Source organism: Sitophilus oryzae, unplaced genomic scaffold, assembly GCF_002938485.1.
Source record: "Sitophilus oryzae breed Bouriz unplaced genomic scaffold, Soryzae_2.0 scaffold_738_pilon_pilon, whole genome shotgun sequence".
NCBI classification, from domain to species: Eukaryota; Metazoa; Arthropoda; class Insecta; order Coleoptera; family Curculionidae; genus Sitophilus; species Sitophilus oryzae.
Window position 1 is genome coordinate 1,427,007 of NW_022147349.1, and position 18,027 is coordinate 1,445,033.

The 18,027-nt window shown below is 32.8% G+C and overlaps 1 long non-coding RNA gene across 1 annotated transcript; it reads right to left on the reverse strand.

The window, feature by feature from the left end:
* Nucleotides 1–334: 334 nt before the first annotated feature.
* LOC115888449 lies at nucleotides 335–14,366 on the reverse strand. Its single transcript, XR_004051260.1, has 2 exons — nucleotides 14,251–14,366; nucleotides 335–698 (listed from the first exon to the last, which is right to left on the reverse strand). It is a non-coding gene; the product is annotated as an uncharacterized LOC115888449 (long non-coding RNA).
* Between the last annotated feature and the right edge of the window lie 3,661 nt (nucleotides 14,367–18,027).

The following is an 18,027-nucleotide window of genomic DNA, read 5'->3' on the forward strand; positions in this document are numbered from 1 at the left end:
AAGATATATTTTACTTTAATATTAAATTTTGACTTTAGGATACTTCAAAACTAATATTGTATTGTATTATTTTCTTAATTCTTTCTGTACCGGCCCTTCCGCCGGCCCTGCAGTGTCACAGAATATGTTTACTGAAATGCTGACATTAGATTTCACTCATATTTCACTTTTTCAAAGTCCTCATATGGAATTTGGCCAAGAACTAACATTTAGAACAATTAAATTGATTCAAATTATTGATTTATTATATTTAAAGGACCATTTCTTGTTTCTCAGGTCCTAAAATTTCTTAATTATCTCAAATAATAAAAAATTAGTAAATTAAACAAAGAAATATGAATTCCTTATAATTTTTATTATTTTTATTACAAAATCTGATCCTTAAAACCTGGTCTTACAGTTATATTAATTTTATCTTTTAAAAATCTTTTATTCTGAACTTAATTTTCTGTATTCTCTGATAATATTTTTTTATACTTATTTTATTTTTGGTAATTAAGTTTCCTTCGCCATTTTGTCATGTATAGAATATTTATGTCTCCGTTTGTGTCTCCGTTATGTCCATCGATGAAGACAAATTTGTCCATAAAGAGAGCAACTCCATGACAGTGTAAAATATATACTGTCGACGGATAGCTCTCTTTATTTTCAAATTTTGTTTGCTCCTTTTCTTCTTACAACCAGTAATCCCAAGTAATCTAAAACATGAAAAATTTTTATTTAAATTTAATTTTCATCAGGTTGCTTACAAGTTGAAAGTATTTTAATATGTGCTTATTTTATATAATATACGTTACGATATTTATCATTATACAAACTGAGAAGATTTAACCTTTTTGGAGAAACTGAGTTTTTATCAGGCCAAATTTATAATACCGCTATAAACCTGTAATTATATAATGATGCCATTGTTTTTATAAGGATATAAATTCCAAGTGACACTCCGGGATTTAATATCAAATAGAACTATCTACGGCTGAAGGTAAACATTACAACATTACATCTATGCTCTACCAGTTTTTATCTTAATCTTTCTATCCCCACATGCAATATTACATGGTAATTATTTGCTAATTTAGTTCATATTTTTCTCAGGTAATATTTAAGTATTTGCTTAAGAATATGATATGGCTTATGTCTATATACTTCTCATTCCAATTAAAGGTGATTAGGAAAGAGAATTTGGTTCATAGTGATGAACTAAAATAAAAAATAGTAATGTTATAGTAGCTGCAAAATTATTCTTGCTTGTGGCTTTTGAGTATTTACATTTTCAAAAGTATAAAAGAGTGTTTCATTTATATTAATATTTAATTTTATGGACCTCTTTATATTTTTCCCTGGTTCTATCAATGTATTCAACAGTTCTATTATAAACCGGTGATGGGATATTTTTGAAATTTAGGATTTTTTTCTTAAATGCATCTTTTGACCTAAGGCCGTGGCCCAACAGAGCGGACAATAAAAAAATATGCTCCGTTCCGCACCTGCATGTGGGGCCACTTCCATTTACTTCAATGCATTTAAACGCTTCGCGGTCCTCTCCGCTCTACGCGTAATGTTGTACGCCTCACGCTTCGTCGTACGTGGGAGACAAAAGCGGGCGATTCGGGCGATGCGAGCAATAAGTGTTTTTTCAAACACCATTTTCTTCTGAAATCGTCCTGCGTCGGCAATGCAGGACACCTTTATAAGATAGATAACAGAGCTAATTCATAAGTTTCATAAAAAATTATTAATTGTTCATAAGAAAACGTTTTTTGATAAAGTCGCTCGCATCGCCCGCTTTTCGCTTCATCCTACGTGGGACATAAAAGCGTACGACAACAGAGGGCGATGAGCCCTCTGTTGTCGACATATTGATGACTCTGTTGATGACATATTTGAATCGCCTACGATGCCGCTTCAGTCGCGCGCATCTTCTACCTAGGACAGCTGCGTAAAAAAACGTTTGATGAAACGTAGGACAACGCGTCATGTGGTGCCACGCACTTAAAATATTTTCAGCATTACAGTGTTGCCGCATCAATTGAAAAGTATTAACATCTTTGTTATTTTAAAGAAACTCCCGGTATATTATTACGTTTTTTGGAAACTACTTTAATATCTCATCATTTTTCTATTATACTACCCTATACCTATATTTAATAGTTTTCGAGATAAAAATAAAACGTGTATTTCACAAAAACACGATCTTGAATAAGGATTAGTAAAATCATGAAATGAGAATATTTAAACTTGATATTTGGAATAATTAGCGTAACTAGCAATTCATCCTGGAGCCCGGCTGGGGTTGAGCCTAGGGGGGGCCTAGGTCTTTTGTCTTTTGTTCTTTAAAAAATGAAGAATAATATTAAAAAACACATTTTTTGTTTAAAACGTTCACATAAATTTCTCTATCAATAAATTTCATAGACTTGGTTATCAAACCGTGTTCCTGTAGATCACTTAAATACCTACAAATTTTCTAATAAAATAAAAATTATCACAATTTTTGAACATAACAAAATAATTTTAACTAATTAAAACTAGAAAACGTCATTTTTACTACATCACAAGCAAATAAAAATTAATACGTAGACAAGAGTCATAATTCAAGATTTCTCTGGGGGCGCCCAGCAGTACATGGGGGGGGGATGTCACCCCCGGGCACCACTGTAGTTACGCCAATGTTTGGAAAATAGATGAATGAAATGTCTAAGTCTAAATCAACCGATTGGGTATCACACAGGGAGATTGCTCAAATCTTTGTCATCGTAAATTCAACTCTATCTATATTATTTAAAAAATCGAATCAGGAATAAAATTGTTTTTCAATATCTTGTTCCTATACTTAAACATTCTGGTTTCTTCAGTAAAGTCGTTTTGGAATGAAAATATGAAAAATCCCGAATTTTATTTGATGATTGAAAGGCTTACATATTTAATTTAGGCGGGTTTGGATGAACTAAGTACACTTGGATGCTGCCATATAACTGTATGTATGTATGTACCTTATGTATCTTATAGTAATGCTGCGCGCGACTTAACATTCAAATAAGTTTGACAGCCAGCCTACTTACTTAGTTGTTACAAAGCCTTCCAACTTCACTTGGATACAACAGTTGATACGATAGAGGCAGCATACAAGTGAAACACACACAGTATCCATGTACGAAAATATGGCAGGATCCAAGTATACTTAGTTAGAGTATACTTGGATCGTGTCAACCAGGTTTTACTAATATTATTTTGAAAGATATATTACTCGAGAAAATATAGGATGGCCTACAGATTGAAATGAGATCCCATCATAAATACAAAATGTAAAAAAGTCTCGTAATGCAGTTCCTCCACTACAAAAAGTGGTTAGATCTCATATAAACTTAAGTCAGTGATTTTTGTGTCTGTGGAGGCACCTATTCCACAACTTTGTTATCAATATTATCTAATCAATTATCTATCAACATTATCAATAGATATCTTATTTCTATAATAACTATAATGACTTGGCGCTCCCACGGCACCATAATTATAAAAGAGTAATCTGCTATTTCAATTACTAATTAAACCTAAACAATGCACTTAAGATCACTTAAGAATCTATTACGCTGTACTTTCGGGTCGCTCTCAGCGCTCGGGGAAAGTGGGTGTGTGGCCGAAGGAAATATATATTATTTCAGAAATCTGCCTAGCGCTTAGCCCGATCCTGTTGTGTTAAGCCACACCCAAAATTACAAACACACGTGCTTTGATTAAGGCTTTTGCCATAAAATAACGAGCAATTTGTTACAAAAATATATAAATTATATATCACTGTAATCAAAAAACTTTAATCTATTTCCGTATTGTAATGGAATTTTAAATTATGTCTTTATTTTCGAGAAAATTTAGTCGAAATATAAGGAATATTTTTGTGATATTTGACCATCAAAATCTTAAAAATAAACTTGTCCAAAAACGTGTTACAATTAATCCTTAATCCTTTATCTTTAATTTATTATTAATCCTTTATCTTTAATCCTTTTTCTTTAATTTCCTTCTTCATTTGTGTAAAAATACCTAGCCAGTTTTACATAAAATGCTAAATGCCCAATGCTTATTTTGCTACTTTTTCGGACTAGTGATGTGGACTCTCTTAAAGTTATTAGTTAGTAGAATATGTTAGTGTGCAATTGGCAAGACATTAAAATTATAGGCCATCCATAAATTACGTTACACGTTAACGGGGTTGGGGGGGGAGGGGAGGGTATCCCCGTAATGTGACATAGTGTGACAAGGGGCAGGGGGGGTCAAAAGTTTTGTGACGTAACATGTTAAAATTTAAAATAGTAAAGCACGAAATTTATATATGTAAAAAAAGCTTTAAAAATTTTCGACTTTGATCTATATTTATTAATAATTTAGCACCCTCGCTATGAGATATTATCTCACGCAACTAAGTTTAACTTCTAGAGCGCCGTTCTAATGCAAGTGAGACACTAAAATTCTCAAAAGTTCTGAACGGTAAGGGTTTAAATAGGTTTAAGTTCTAAAAATGTGACAATCTGTGACAAGGACGGGGGGAGGGGTCCAAAAGTCCTAAAATTGGTGTGACGTAATTTATGGATGGCCCATTATTACAGAAATAAAGATATCTCATATATAAATAATGGTCACTTATTATATTGGTTTGGTTTAATTAGATTTAACAATTTACAACAAAGTTGTTGAAAAGGTACTTCCGTAGACACTAACTAAAATAACTGACTTGGTTTTACATGAGATCCCGCATCTCTTTGTAGTGGAAGAACCGTGCTGCGAAACTTGGCAGTTAGGTATTTACATTTTATATTTTTGATGGGATCCTCTTTATCAAAAGCATTAAAATTTTCGAATATACCACATTGTTCCAATTAATTCCATCAATAAAATAGACAAGTTGTCAAATTATAGTTTCTGTCAAATATTTTTTTTTTGTATTTGTATTTTCAATTCCTAATCATATTCGTTTTCTTGAATTCCTGGGTAATCGTATTTATTTACCTATTTGACGATAATTTTTATTACTTTTTATTTGATTTCAGATAAACATTTTTGATCTATTATTGGTTTTATATTGCTTTACTCAATATCTTTTGCCAAACCATTTACTCTCATTTTATTAATTATATCTGTTCCATACGATAGAATAAAAGGTCACTTTATAACATGTAAATTTGTAAAATTAGATGGGGATTGTCAAGAATTGTTATTTCGAAGCCAACTTGGAGCCGTTTATTTCATTTTGTATCACCATTCCGTATTTTAAACATGATCTTTATAATATTAATAATGCACAGAGTCAACCAACGTTACGGTACACAATTTATTGAAAAAAATATAAAAATATTATTTTATTACTATAAATTATTTTTGGGCATACAAAATGTGTGGCTGATGGGTATATGCTTTTTAATGAAAGCAGGGTAGGCAAAAATAGACAAAATCGTAAAATAAAAATAGTAAAAGAAATAATTTAAGTAATACATTTAAATGGGAAATGTCATATCATACGGTAGATAAAATCGAGATAAACCGCAAACTGATAAAAATAGCCTAACATACTAATAAAAGTTTAAGGATTTTGTAAAATTTATCACAAAAGAATAGCATAAGGTGTGCCATTTAAAAAATTTGGAATTTTTACCTTAAATATTATTCGAAATTCAAAAATTTACATCCTGTCGCAACAAACTCAAATATTTTTACATGTGTCTTTTTCTTTATCTCCAGAAAACTACGAAATTTGAGTTTTTTCACTCAACATCAGAAAACATAGTGCTACTGACAATTTTGTATTATATACTGAAAAAAATTAAATATTTTTTTTTTAATAAATGGAAATACATCATTTTTGATAACCACTATTTATGGATATATGTTTATTTTGAAAAATATATTTTCTGTAGAATATTTTTTCCATATAATAAACAAAATAAATTATGCAGAATCTAAAAATAAAATAAAAATAGGATTTTGCATTAAAAAAAAGATATCCGCCACACTTTTTTAAAACGCTCTGTATACTCAAAAATAATTTTTGATTATGTAGTATAACATTCCCTAAAACTTTTATTATAATCTAACATTTTTCATAATTCTCAAAATATAAGTGAAATAATGATTCTTTGTTATACCTACTTGAAATAATGTATTGCAATTATTTTTCATTCATCAACATCAACCTTTATTTATGTGAAATTATAAATAAATTTAAGTACTTCAAATATGTGTCTTACTTAAACAAACACCTATTTCTTCTGATTAAAAATCTGACAATTAACAAGGCTTATATTTTTTCTGGCTAAGGCCCGGAATCGTCTTAATCATTGACAATGAATTGCAGTAAGGTGTTTTGCCGTATCTAGTAATTCATCCGTAAATAAAATAGAGGAAAACTACGGTATCTACTAACGCGACGTTTTTTTCTTATCAGCCTGTATGGTATTTTCTTGAATCACAGATATCACAGGAAAATTCTATTTTAAGGAGTAGGTACACACACATTATATAAATTTATAATTTATTTCTTGGTTGCTATTCAACATCGCTTAGATGTGTACTAGAGCATTTTTGGAACATAGTAGGTATATACATATTTATAATAATAATCTTGATATTTCTAGTCCCTATACTGGATTTAACATACATGCTGGCGATGGCGCCTCTCACACAAGAGAACGACAGTTTGTATTTAAATGCCATAATGGCCATAATTATTACTGCCATTACTCTCTGAAAAGTATTTGAACGCATCAGAAGAGGGTTACGCAAGGCGTTTTCTTTTATGAGCTTTTCTGTGATTGAAAAACCCGATACGTGATGTTATCTCTCTTCTGCACTCCGGACGTTCAAAAATCTCTTTACTTTGTTGCCTCTTTACTTTTTGGTTGTCGTTGTTAACTGAGTCGTTGTTAATTTTTCTTCAATGCGTTCAACTGTGCGGTGCTTCCTCCTACTAATTCCGCATGCTTATCCTTTAAGTTTTCATGGAAAATATCCTTGTATCTTTTGAGTTCTCCAACCGGTTTCCTCTTACCGTCTACAAGCTCACCGTAAAGAAGAGATTTTGGCAGGCGGTTTTCCTTTCCTGCATACTGTAGCCAGCTGCTGGCCAGCACATCTTAAGCGGGATTTAGTAATCATGACTTCAGCGCTATCGCAGCTAGCTTTTTCAAGGACTGACACGTTTTAGACATGGTGGTACCATTTGATTCTTAACAGTTGTCTAAGGTATCTCTGTTGCAACTTGTTTAATGCGTTCGTGTGCCGGTGGTACGGCACACAGGATTCGCTTCCATATAACATGGTGGGGATTATTATTGCTCGGTACATTGCAAGTTTCGTTTTTGTGCTCAAGTCATAATTGTAGAAATCCCTGTCTTTTCATTTCCAGAATGCTCTTGAGGCACTGCTAATTCTGTGCTGAATTTCAGAGTCGATATTGACCTATTCCGAAATCAAACTGAATTGAATTGAATTCCGCTACATATTCCAATAGTTCTCCGATTTCTGTAGCAATGTTATGATCTTCTGGGGGATTGCACATTAATTTAGGTTCGCAGCAGGTTAGCAATTCATATTTGCAGCTTAAGCCCCAAAGCCTCGTATGAGTCGTATGCCCAGGTATGTGTTCAGCTTTTCTTGTAATTGCTGTAACGTTTTTGCAATCAGAGCGCAGTCATCGGCGTATTGAAGTTCTGTGATGAATTTTATACGTGTTTTTGCCTTGAGTCTTTTTATGTTGAACAGACCACCGTCATACCTGTATCTAACACCCATTTCTCTTTCTTGCGGTTTGCTATCCACTATAATAGAGAGCGCTGAAAGTATGTTGAATAGGAGAGGAGCTAAGACACATCCCTGCCTAACTACTGTATTGGTCAGGAAGGGATCGTTCAGTGATCCATGATGGTGACTCTCGACTTAATATTATGGAGGCTTTTACACACTGTAAGAAATTTGTTGAGTACTCCGAACTTTTGCATAATTCCGAACTCTTGTGATGATATGTAGGCTAATTAAGAGCATTGTTTTAAAATATATAGAGTTCTATATGGTGTCCCCAAAAAAGTTTCACATCAAAGTGTTTTTTTTTTATAATGGAACATCCTATATATTAATGGAAGAACCTATTTATTGACTTTCGGATTCTAGGAATAAAATAACGGCAAGTTTCATTAGAGAAACATATGACTAAAATGTAAGATTTCTGACATATTTAACATTTTCTAAAAATACAGAAAAAGTTAAATTAAAAAAACTGTTTAATAACTACATATTAGGGGTAAAGTCTATACTTTACCCCTAATATCACATTATTCTTCTGTGAACCACACCTATATTTTTTTTATTGAACCCAAAAATCCAGTATTATATAGGGTGTTCCGTTACAAAAAAAGAACTTGTAAGTGTATTTTTTTGAAGACACCCTGCAGAACTCAATATAATTTTAAAAAATGCTTTGAATTAAACCTAAAATTAAACCTTTTAATTTGACCTACATGTGCTCACAAAATTTCAATTCAATACAAACAGTCGTTCTCCTTGTAGCCTCAGCGTCGTATAAGAAGCGCCAGTATACTGGTGTTTTAACAAAAATGCCATTATTTTTTGTTGAAATTGATACTTATCAAATTTGGAAATATGATGGCAATAAATGACTGCATACTATATTAATATTAAATGATTATACATATAGATAAATCTCCCCTATTTAAATCCTAGAATTAATATAGCTAAATTAAGTTTAGTTGTATTGGTATATTATTAGATAAAAGTATTCTCTCTATACTAATGTGTATTATATCGTGATAATATTTTATTCCATTACTTTAATCAATTGTTTTTAATCAATATTACTTTAATAGGTATCTACTATCGACGATATAGACCTACTATACAGTATATCCCCGGATTGTCTTTACAAGAGGAAGAACTTTTTATTATTGACATTTTGAGAAAAATTAAAAAAAAATTGCATGCATTAAATGGTTAACCCCTTTTATACTTTTCCAAATTTCCATACCGTTTTAGAGAAAAAAAAATTAAAAAAAAACATAATATGATTGAATTTTTCCTAAAAATGAAGTCCTAAAAATTATAAGGCTGTAATTTAATTTTGATTCCATTCGTTGATAGACGGTTGTAATTAAATTTGATTAATGTTCTATTTATTGCTGTTGTTAAAGTACGACATTTTCCAATAACTAGGTATCTAATATAATCTGTGCTTCTTTAACATTTTAAAACAGCATAAAATATCCTAGTGTTAGAGGGAATCTCCACTTGCACTTTAGCTAGGTCTAAGGAGCATCGCATTGTCTTGTCCCTGCGTGTAGTGTCGTGACCAGGGTATTGCACCAAGACGTATAACAATGCCGGATGAGACTACCCTACTCGTCATACCAGGCACCCTCTACGGTCTGTGGTTATGTATTACGGACAGAGAAGGGACAGAGGGTGTGGGGGTCCGCGCGGACCAAGCGGAGATAGAACCTCAACAAAAACCTAAATCCTATGATGACGCGACCAAGGGTCAAAGGGATGCATGACTAGATAGAAAACTAGCCTCTATACTGGTCTCAACCTTATTGAGGCACCAGGGCGCAACCCATTGTATTCTCGTCTTCCTTACTTCTACATGCGGGGCTCTGTAGAAGTGGACCGACTAACCCTTGCAGTATACCACCATCTTTGCCAGAACTCCAATGTAAGGACATCGAGTTTGCGAGACATCAACTCGAGAGAGGGGACCATCCTCACAATTTGAATTGAATTTAAATCCAAGAAGGCAATAGAGAAAGAATATTCTCTATTATAGATCCAAGACTACTACGGTATTAGGCCTAAGAAAAGACAAAGTTAAAGAAGTGGAGAAAATGGGGAAAGATCCTCCAGCCTCTACCTCAAGGAGGTACCTGAGGCGGAGACAAGCTCCTCGACTATGAAGGGCACGGAGGGCTAAACCGTGGAAGGGGTAAACCCTCGTAGGAAGTAGATGCATGTCCACTCCACTAGTTGTTGTCAGGAGGATGGGAAATACCCTGTCTTCCCTCCAACAGGAAGTTATATGAATGAATCCTGTCCCTCCCTGTATGAATGAATCCTGTCTTCCCTCCAACAGAAACATGTGTGATCAATTATAAACTGTTTGATTTTATAACTCAAGAAAAAGGGACACGATAGATCTTAAAGGTCGCCCTCCTACATTTCCATTCAACATTCTACCTGGATATAATTCCCCTAATCCAAAATAAAGTTACCAGTATGGACTCTGATTTGCAAAGGCGTTTATGAGTAATTTCAAAAATTGATGCTATTTTATGATAGCGATAATTTTATAAGAAACTCAACAATACGGTAGCAATCCAAAGATACTTCTAAATTTACTCTATAATGTCCAGTTATTTATAAGTTCCAAATTTTAGAAAATATGTCTACTACAAATGATTTTTGGATATGCAAATTTTCGAGTTGTTCAGCTCGCCAAATATAGGATGATAATTTGGCGATTTGATAAAACAAAAGGCAAAGGAAGCTGCCAATATTAATATTAATTATTTATAATAATTCAAATAGTAAAACAATCTACTTTTATAACTCTTAACAAAAGCTAGAAAAAATGTTAAGTTCCTTTATAAACAAAACTATTTTACTTACGATGTGTGGCACCAGTAGCTTCGCCATGTATATACGTATATCTAGAACGTGTTAATTCAAAATCAAACTGAACAGGTAAATAACTAGGTACATATATGTGTGTTACGGTTTCGTTATATAGCTAAGCGTCTACAGGTACACATACACACATACGTTTTATTGTTATTTGATAACCATTATCTTCATTTGTATTTGGCGCGATAAGGAGAGAATTTAACCCTGTTTTAAGGCTATATAATCATATAAGTAGAAGTATTTTACAACGCTGGTGCAAAATATTCGTGGGACGTTATATTAAATCGGATAGAAAGCATGTAATTAAAATTTTACTGCGTATTAATGATTTTAAATCTTTTTTCTCTATCAGGCGCCTTCTAATCAGTATTAAAATTTAGAAATATAATTTGCTGATAAATTGAACCATCTTAACATGAATAAATTTTTGAAATTCTACCTTGAACTTCGCCAGTCAGGGATCATAATTCATCTTTCAGGTTTCAGGTTTTCAAAATTTTCATAATATTAACCAAGCAGAGGTCTAGGTTTTTTTGTATCTAAAGGCCAGTATTCACCAAAAATGTGAGCAAGAGTGAATTATTAATATTCTGCATCAATAAATTGACGTACTGCTTTCCTCTCATCTTTGCTGAACACGAAGAAACATACGTTTGTGATACAGCTAAAGATACTAGCGTGAAAACGTAACGTGACCAGCATTACTTTTGAACCACTATCTTTGGGACTGAGTAGACCCACATACCAATTATTTATCTATTAAAGGATTCAGGATTTAGTCTGCTTGAATTCCTTTTTAGAACTTAAATTTCAAAAATGTCGAAGAAACCTTCTAAACACGCATAATATTGTTACGAACATCATAACGTCTACGACATTTGAAGTGGTCAGAATTAAAATGGATCAAGTCTAATTTCTTACTATTTTAAGATAATCGTCTTTATACGTTTATAAAATATTGTTTTTTCCAGTAGAGAAATGAATCAAGTCATACTTCACGCATTAAGCAGCTGTAGCTTATTTCTGTTTGGTTTCTGAATATTCTGTTGATTCCTTTCAGGAGTGAACTGAATCAAGTCCATTAAATTTAACGCTGTACCCGATTTTAACACACGTGCTAAAATTTAGAGCTAGAGTTCTCTTTTTGATAAAATGGATGACAATGAAACAAAGTCTGAACCATTTGCATCAAGTGAATCAGATTATCAGCCATCTTAAAGGTCTGATTCTATCGATTCTGAAAGTATAGTTTGATTTTCACTATTACTACATCAATAAGTTAGGCTGTTTTTCTTACAAATATTTAAATATCTGACACGTTGTTGACCTGAATAAAACTGCACGAGGAAGAAAAATCTTATCATTTCATATAGACGTAAGGTAACACCCTCTGAAAGGCAACACGTGAAAGATCTCCTTCCCTTTATCCCGCCTATATACAATAATTTTTATAAAAATCGTATAGAAAACAGTATTAATAGATAATGTAAATCCCTTAATGATAAAGAAGTATGTACCGATGAACCAATTTATATCTAAAATTTCAAATATTTTCATAGAGATAAAATGGTTCAAGTCCAAAAAAGCATAAACAAGCAACAAGCATTCTTAAAAATGACCACAGTAGTTGTATTTTGAGTTACTTTAGTTTGCAATTATACAATTTAAAATATAATAAAACATGGTGTGAAATTTTCTTCTTCAGCTTGTTTTATTTTAATTAAGTAACATTAAAAAACTTTAACTCTCATTTTTTCCATAATTATCTTCTAGGACTTGATCTATATAGTTCACTTCTGAACCCCTCATTTCTCGATAGTGCAAAAAACGCCCAATCTCTAATGGAAGATTTCTATAAAAGGATGAAGAAGGAGGATCGAAAGACGTCGTATCACAGCAACTCAAGAGAACAAACTTATACGATAATTAGAATAAGTTTGGTGATTATTATTATTAAATATTAAATTGATTATACATTGGTTGAGGAAAAAAAATAAAATTATGTTGTGGTTTCGTTTGAGGTGTTGAGGGTCTTAATGTTGTCTATGCTGTAAGCGTGTATTGTATTATTGTCGTATATTCTCAGATAAAATGGAAACTTATAGACAGAGCTTTCAAAATAAACGATAAATGACATCTGTTGGTACAAAAGAGGCGGTCAAGTTTTTGAATAAATAAATATCAGACCAAATACACAAAATTTCCACTAAATTTTTAAAGAAGTAATTAAATACACATATGCCTCTCTGCAGGGGCGGATGCAGGAATTTATGTTAGGGGAGGAGGCATATAAAAAGTAATGTAGAATTTGCTTTTTAGGGCGCCATTTTGAACTGAAAAGCCTAATATTTAATCCAATTTAGAGATTTTAGGGGGTGGGCGGACTCCATGGGTCCCCTCTGTATCCGCCACTGCCTCTCTGATAGTTTAGAGTAGTTAGTTCTTTGGTTAGATGTTTTCGCGGGAGCAATTCTATTTAAAAGTTATAGGTAAAAGAAATATATTAAGAGCTTATTTTGAACAATGCATGAATAGCTGCTTTGTTAAAACATTCATTAAGACCGCAAATACACTAAACGTTGTTTAAACTATATATATTTTCTCGTTTAAACTATATTTGTACCAACCATTAATCGCTTTTTAATTTTTTTGGAGCTTTCGAAATGATTAAACAAATAAAGTTGATAATGCTGTATATAAAGATTACATCAAATATAGTTTAGCAAATCGAAAACATGAATGATACTTTCAAAATTCGGATTATAAATGATTTATAACATAGCTTAATGATACTGAATCACCTTGGGTAGCGAAAACTAAGCATGCTTTTAGCTATAATTGAATAAAATTTTGGGATGTATTTAATTTACTCTGAAATACTTGAATTATTTTGGAGCAATGAGAAGCGTTATATTCTTTATACATTTTTTTTCTCAAAACAATGAAAACAGTACAAGGACCCAAACTTAATACTTTTATATCATAAGTATATCATTATACATAGTCTATCATTATATAGCTATAAATAATATAAATGTTTTATATTATTTATATTTTTGTATATCTAAATCAAGTAGGCAAAAAAAAGAATTATTTTACATTGTCCGAATGAAAGCAACACTGTACTCAAGTCTTAACACAATATAGGAAAAATTTATAAACGTTATCAACCCAAATGTTTTTATATGTATAGATACATAAATCTTATAATAATTATTATCAGGTGTTGTTATTACAATTACTACACAATGAGTTTTATAGCTCTGCCATTTTATGCTTAAAAATCAGTATGATTTTGTTTCATATTTTTTTAAACCAATAATTAAGTTAAAGATTTTTTTTTTCATTCTTAAGTTAGAAAATAATATTTGGTAACATGAAAAAATGAGGCGATCTTGAGTAATTACAGTTATTGCCATTTATCTGCTATACTAAGACACAGTAGATAAAAATACAATATCAATTAGTACCTATTAATGCACATGTCTCAAAAAAGGAAAAATGGTAGTTATTTACCTTTAATAACATATTTAAAATCTTTAATTATTAAAATATTTAGATGTGGGTACGTACCAAAGTGTTAGGAGTCGTCATCAAGTGATGCTGCAATTACGATGCCGGTAGGTACACTAAAAACTGATTTTTTGTGTTAATTTGCACCTGTGCAGCACGGTAAAACACCTTCATAGACACGACGTTCCACACTCATAAGTACTAGAACGGTGACGTCACGCCTTATCTTTTAGCACCTCGAAGTGGGGCTAAATATCTATAGAGTGATTCAAAAGAATTACTGTAACCGTTAAATAGATATAAAAAACAGGTAATCATAATTGTCCCAAAAATGAATTTAGTTTTTCATATCTATTTAATATCCTATTAGTCCAAGACACACTGATTTTTTTTGTACTTATTTTCTCATATAATAGTTTGTTCGGATGGTGACATTAAGTTAAAGAAAAAATAAAAAGTCCACTTATTTTCCAGTCATAAATATTTGACATTTATTAAAGTAGTGTTTGAAATTCGTAACCCTTAATTACCCATGGTTGAAATTTCATTTGATAATTTCATAAACTATAATCAAAAGCAAGTCTGGCTAATTTACGAAATTGGCAAATTACTTTGCCGGCATCTTGAAAATTGCAGAAATTTTTTTACGATGCTGGTTTTAAGAAAAAGCTTTCGGGTTGTTCCACATTAGGGTGGATCGGAAAATCTCAAAAATGAAATTTTGGCTTGCTATACCGCGCAAAAGTTGCCTTAGGTGTATACAAGCATTATCATTTTTTTTTTTATCAAATTCGGATAACATCTTCCGATTGCGCAACCGCCGAATTTGACAGTTTTTTTGCAATTTTTTTTTCTTAACTTGAGGTTTTTATTTTTTAGCGCTGTGGTGCTTAAACGTTAGTAATAGTATTTAGTTGCCTGCAGAAAAAAATATTACCTCTTTTAAACCATATAAATGCAAATTTTTATCTTTTTTCCGTAAGTTTACGCATGCAAATGTGCAACGCTTTGCTTATTTAGAAAACAATCTAATTAATTTTAAATTATTATCTAAACAACCCAGAACTCATTAGGAGGAGGTGGCTACACTTCGAGTTCCACCCTTCCCTCCATTAAGAGTGTGTGCCGATTTATTCCGACCTTTCCAATGTCACTTTGTAGTCTGCCTTACTGCTGAATTCGTTAATTGCTTCTCTCGATTTGAGTGTTGCCCTAATGTATCCATCGGATTGCGGCCCGTATACCTTAAGAGAAGCTTCGGTAACTAGCTTCACGCAACGCTCCACAGCTTGCGTGTGGTGGGAACTCTCTTATATCCCAATCCGGGTATGAACCTTTTGATTTCTTCATCACTTATCCCACGGAGAAAAGGTGGTGGCGATATTTTTGTAAGGCTCCAATCTATAATTTCCGTGTAACCAAATGCGTCAAATTTAAGTGAAGGAGTATGAAAGTTCCTAATGCCTTTTCCAGGCAAAGCAGACTGTCTGGCCTTTTTAGCAGTCTCCTGAGCCCTAACTCTCTAATGTGCCTCCTCTCATCAAATAGCATGGCTATTAAATTGTTTTCAGAATTGGTGTAGAAAAAATTTCTTTCGATTACCGGGAATACCACTGCCTCCAATTCATCACTCATCACATTATTTGCAGCTGTAATTATAATATAATCTATCAACTGACGAATTTTTAATACTGCGAAAATAAGCGAAAAAATATGCCAGAAAATTACCCATTCTCACAGATTACCTAGACTTTTTTTTGTTAACTGCACAACATTTCCCACTAATAGAACTATTTTTATCGCTGGAAAAAAAGTGCAGTATATTTATATAATATAATCGAATAAAAGTCCTTAGCCATGGCGTCGATTGAAGATAGCTGGCATTTTATATGTACATAAAATTATATGGGGTATGTCATCAATGTTCATTTCCAATCTGGCCAGCTATCTGGATGCCATTTTTTTCGATCATACGGTATTTTCTAACGCATTTTCTACTTCTACCCATCAGAAAACCCCCCGTGCACATATATGAAACTTGCTTAGAATAATTTACCAAATAATTCTATCGGTGTTTGCTAACTGGGAAAATAATTACCAAAAATCTTCACTGTCTCCTAGACTATCAGAGGAATGTAGAATGATCTATTGTGTCCCCATCATATATGGGGATTTTCCATCCTCCTCTGACAACAGATGTTCTTCCTCCGAGGAGTGGACATCTACCTCCTCCGAAAATATACGCACCCTTTCACGATTGGTGTTTGGGCGTTCGTGCCCTTCACAGCCGAGGAGCTTGTCTCCGGCTGAGGTATCCGTAAGGTGGAGGCTGGAGGATCTGTCTCCATTTTCTTCACGTCTTTAACTTCACGTCTGTCCTTAGATCTGATACCGGTGTTGTCCCGAATCTATAAGAGAATATATCCCTCTTTCTTTATTGCATCTTTGGATTTGAGGTCAATTCCTATTGTGAGGACCTGACTATGACCTCCATCCTCTAGTTGATGACTCGCCAACTCGATGTTCTTGACATCGGACTTCTGAGCCTAGATAAGGCTCAGCAGGTAGATGGCGTCTTTCCCCTTCCTTCTCGACAGAAAAACCGTGCTGGTCGTCTCTTTATGGATGTTTTCCCTCTTCATTGTAACCAATCCCAGCCTCTGCCAATTCTTAAGCTTAGGTGCCGTTTCTACCAGCCAATCCGCCGATTCTTGAGACGCGTAATCTATGAGGAGCATGTCCACCCCAAAGTATATCCCTGCAAAACGCAGCTGACCCACATTTTGTAGGTCGTTGTATGTTGTAGACCGTATTATGACTAGTAGACGCATTGCCAAATCATATACCCATAGAGTTAAAACATATACTCATGAGGTCCGAGATCGATTCCTGGGTGCATATTTGTATGTTGTACACAGATTATCCATTCAGAATTAGTCGGGTCTGCTGCGATTCGGCGGTATGTAAGTTATACTCGGGAGAGAACTTTCTTGGATAAAGCGAGTGCCACATACAGAGTAGTGTTGGCGTTATTATGAATAATTATGTTTTGTGAATTGATGACTTATGTCTATGGACTCATGTTATGACTTTTTATGACGTATTGTCTATATTATATTTTCCAACCCATTTAGCTAGGACAATAGACGCTGCGATTGCTGTTTTTTTATTTTTAAATAGCATGAAAAAGTTACCGGAAAATTACGAATACAGAAAAGTGGATGAAAACTCATTCCAATTATGATTGAAAAGTCAGGAAGAAGTAGAGGTGGGGGATAATTGGAAAGTTTATTCAGAAGAAATTAAAAAAAATATCAACGATGATCCCGACCTTTTTGTTCCTGCAATATCTAGTTTCTTGAAAAACAAAAATAAATATGGAAATAATGTAAACAAGCTATACTCTCATTTCCATACTGGTATTTAATTAAGCTAAGGTATGAAGAACCGAAATCGAGGACGGGTGCTTAAAAATAGTAAGAAAAGCACAACATAGTTTGTCGAAATGTGTTGAAGCAAATATCGGGCTCAGAAAAATGTTTCATTTTGTTTAAGACTCCCTGTCGAAGTGTTTTGTTTGTTACGTAACAGAAATAAATATTTTTATAATTTTATGTTAGACTTTTCATAGTTTCTATTAAATCACTATTTTTTAAACATGTACCAGCTTCAGTTAAGTTTTATGAATTTTATCAAAACTAACAGTACATGACTTACATAGGTCAATAAGTATGTCTTTTTAATTGTTTAATTGTAATTAAACTACAGTTTTAACTGCTTATACCTTATAAAAAATAAACGTAGGTAGGTATGACACGTTATATGCAACAATTTTGA